Source organism: Cryptomeria japonica, chromosome 4, assembly GCF_030272615.1.
Source record: "Cryptomeria japonica chromosome 4, Sugi_1.0, whole genome shotgun sequence".
NCBI classification, from domain to species: domain Eukaryota; kingdom Viridiplantae; phylum Streptophyta; class Pinopsida; order Cupressales; family Cupressaceae; genus Cryptomeria; species Cryptomeria japonica.
The window spans coordinates 61,501,435-61,506,005 of NC_081408.1; positions in this window are offsets into that span (position 1 = coordinate 61,501,435).

The following is a 4,571-nucleotide window of genomic DNA, read 5'->3' on the forward strand; positions in this document are numbered from 1 at the left end:
ATTATTTAGGGTTTCATAAAACATAGTCACATCTTCTACATTTTTGCTAATTTGTTTAGAAATAGTTATTTATTTTTAAAAATGATAGGGTTAAACATGTGTATCAAGGTATGCATTATTGATTGTGTTATATGTGGTCACCATTTTATCGATTATTGCCTTGTAGTGTCTTATGAAGACAAATATATTTTTTGTTCATTTATAGGTACAAACATAATGGTTAGTAGTGCTAAAATCTACAACTAATGGGTAGAATTAGTAATAAAATATCCTTTACTATCAAATTTTAAAATTATGGGGGGGTCCTGAGTTTCCATTTTGTGTTTTGTATGGATTTCCTAGCAATTAAAATTTCTACTAAAGTTGTTTTAGGCAACTTGTTATTTTTTGTTGTTGTTCCTTTTTTCTTTTCACTCATTAGAATCATTCTAGTTTCTATCTCGTTGTGATTTCATTTATCATGGTGTGGATCATCATTTTAATCTATCTATGTGTAGACACCTAAAATTGTCCTAGCCTAATTAAATAAATATTTTAATTTATTTAATTATTTTATCCTAAGCCTTCTATTAATTTAATAGATTTTTATTTATTTAATTAATTCACTAAGCCTTTTCTAGCTTTTTCCTGTTTAAATAAAAAAAAAATTATTTACATTACCCTTTCCCTAAATTAAATAAATATTTTTATTTATTTAATTGGTCTCACTTCCTCTATTAATTAAATATATCTTTATCTATTTAATTAATTTATTAGCATTTTTCTCAATGACACTTGTCATTTATCTCTGAATTTTCCTCTAACTACCCCCTTCATATTTTTATTTTTTTCCCTACCTACCCTTTAATCCTAGTTGACCATTTATCCTTTCACCTCTTAATCCTATCCCTCCATATTCTAAGGTGTTCTCTATATAAGAGGGTCCTTTTAAAACCGTAACTAATGCGATCAATAAGCCTTCAAGCGATCAAGCAACTTCACAACTACAATTTGTTCTTTGTTGAGCTCTTGTGCACACATAAAATCTGAGAGAAAATATATCAAACAAGATCAATGGATATAGGAAACAATGGAGGGCAAATCCTACTAACCATGTGAATGGTATAATCTTTCTATTTTGTTGTGATTTACATGTTTTAGGTTCTTCATTGGTGTATGGTGGATTCTTGATTGTAGAACTAGGGTTTTATGTGGTTTAATCTTTTATGGTTTACAATAGTTTTTAATCATCCATTTTCACCATATACATTTTGGCATGCCTGATGGGACTCTTGTCCTTAGTTTCTAACATCTTTTTGCAGTTTTAGTCTTTTTTGTCAAGTTGCAGGTTGGATCAACAACGATTACAAGCGAAATGATGTTTTCAAATCATCTAGTTGCGTCTTTGTTTTTGTTATATTTTTTGTATTGTAGGTTTTCTCAGAAATTGCATCTGTGACTCCTCTTTCCATGTCTGCACACTGCATTTTTGCATATGAGTTTTTTGGTATGTTTGTGTGTCCTTTTGTCGTGTTTAGGATTCAATTTTGATAAAATTATTGGAATTCTAGATTTTTGCATCTATGACTCAAAAGATATTATTATCACATTTTTTATCAGTATTGTCACATCTATGTCGATTGTTTGTACCTTTGTGTTCTATGTTGGTTTTACAAGTTACAGATTGTTTCCACATTTGCATCAGTTTTTTTATGTTTGGGTCAGGTATTATTGTGTTTGTGTTTCTGCATTTTCAATTTCTTCATTTTTTCATCTTTTTCATTTTTGGGTTTAGATTTGGTTGTCCTGACCCCTTGCTTAGAGTAACAAAGTGGTGTAGTTGTTCTAAAATGTATTGTCAAAGGCTCCCTTTTCACATTTCAATTTGGATTTTCTAAAATCAACCTAACAAGTGTGCTTGTAGGTGGGGGTGATTATTCAAAAGCACTAATTATTTATTGTAAGGGAAATCTTAGTGTGTGTCTTCTCATTTCAATTCCTAGTTTAATTTGTCTCATATGTTTTTATTTGTCTTTTTCTTTATTTGTTAATGGTTAATTAAATTTCTTGAAGTGTCTTATGTCTTTGGCACGCTTGTATTTAGATTAGAATACTAAAGGTAATAACAAAAGTATCTTCTCCCCTTGCCTTCCATTGGACCTTGGGTGTAAGAGAAATTGTTATTGTCTTTTAGAGGGTCTGCCTCTTGCCTTGTGACAGACCCAGGTGGTATTTTGTTTTGGTCGGCTATATAAAAGATTGTGGTTTTAGATGAAGGTCTCTTATCACTTGGTGTCAATGTGTTATACCAATGGATGCCTCCCTCAGTACCCATGTGATATGTAATGCACAAAATGGTGCATAAAAACCCGCAAGGGCTAGGAGGCCTCTTTAATTTTAGCAAATTGTTGCACGTATAGCCACCAAATACCCTAAAACATTACTACACACCTTAGAGTAGTGGACCACCCTTTTTTGACTGAACATTGTGATAATTTCAATGCAACAGGATAGCTAGTTTTCCCCCCAAGATACTCACCATAAGGCTCTTGTGGGATGAGATAGAAATCCTCGGCTTAGCATAAGCTACTTGTATCTTTCCTGTGAAAGGGTGATAGGGTCATCCTTATAGTCTTGGAGGCCCCTAGTTGTCTACTCACAAAAAAGGTAAAATTAGTGAATAAACCCATCAAGTTGTTCCTACACTTGAGCCAATAGAGATTCCAAGTTGTGCGTTGAAGTTACTACCATGAGAACATTGACCTTAGGCTAAGAAAGTGTTTGACGTGTCTTTGATTGTGCTAGACCTATGAAAATTGGGTTGATTCGGCCTTATTGGACATACACATTGCAGTAAAAATTTGACAAAACACCTTCACACATTGCCTCTTCATTGTTTGTCATTTTTAATTGCCACAAGACATCCAACATTAAGATCTGGTCACTTTGAACAATTAAAAACTTGGACAAAATTACGTAAATTTGCCAGAACCACATATGTGTCTGATATCAGTGCATATTTGATTCTTCTGGCCACATCTATGTCTGTTCTCTACGTGTTTCCGAGACTTAAAATTGCATCTGTATAGAACAACACCGTGTATCTATATTTGCATATCAAAATTGGAAAATTCTCAACAAGCGTTAAAACTACGTCTATGTTCTAAAACTGTGCTTGTGCAAAGCAAAATCGTGTCTTTGTATCAGAACTAAGAATTGCATCAGCAACAGTGGAAAACACATCTATGAACTATAAAACTACATTTGAGTGGACTATTTCCACGTCTGTGAACTCACGATGCATCTATATTCCGAGATCAAAGAGCTTCTTAGGCAGCTTCTGCTAGGGATTTATTTTTAGTCAACCAATTTTTATCACAACTTTGTCACACATTTTCAGTCTCAATCATCATTTGCAGTCCTCATACACACTTTTCAAACTAAGAGTAAAAAGTTTGTTTAGTAGTCCTCATCTTATCTAGGAAACACATTACATTATCTCACTGAGTGGTTCTCGTATCAGATCTATCATCTAGGGTACTATTTGGCTATCTTTAGTTAAGGTCAACTTACCTCATCAAGAGATCTATCATGTCTTTGGAAGCCACAACTTGCTTTAGATTACATATATCTTGGATTAACACTTTTGGACATTGCAAGACAAGCCTAGATTCTTTTCCATCTCATATTTCTTTTTGGTATTCCACAATCTTAACATTTTCTTCCATCTCTCATTTTAGCCAAGGTTTAGTTCATGGTTGAAACCAATTCCCAAAGGTCTAGAAGAGAATCCGAGGAAGCTCTAAGATCTCTCAACATGAGTACCTATGAGTTTAATGGAGATGAATTTTATAACCCATAAAATTTTGAGAATCATAGTAATCCACTAGACAATGATAATCATAGTGACAATGACAATGACAATGCATCCATCACTTCCATAGACATTCAAGACACTTTTTTGGATCCACAATTTAATAGGATGGTGGAAGAAATTATGAGAAGAGATCATCAATATTTCCTACAAGTGTTTGCACAAAGTGGAGCAATATTACCCCATTATTTTGATGTGTCACAAATTTTAGAGGAGGATCCAAATCAAGTGAATCAAGAAAATGCAATTGTACAAGTTGGTCCACATGTGGGGGTTAAATTCACGTGAAAACTGTACAGTTGTAGGATAAGCCCCTAGTGCAAGAGAATATCATTTTTGGTTTTGGCCACAACAATTGATTAAGATATAGATGAATAAATTCAATAAAGGAAATCCATCTTCAACCCGTACCTTAAATGGTTGATAATGGAGAAAAGCTATGATTGGAAATGAGGTGATGAACTTCATGAGAAGTAGTGTTGCCTCATTCCAAACCCCGGGTGTGTCATTCCTATTGAAACCACTTTGCAAGCGAGCCACTTTCTCCCCCAGCTTCAGGAACCTCTTGAAATTCTCCTTGTGATTGCCCTTCAAATCAAATTGATAAGGTCGTGCCTTCCACCACAAGACCCTTAGTAGCTGCAATGGTTTCCATAGACACAATGAATTTTACCCTACACACTTGAACTTTACCTTTGTCCCGTGATTGAGCAAACTA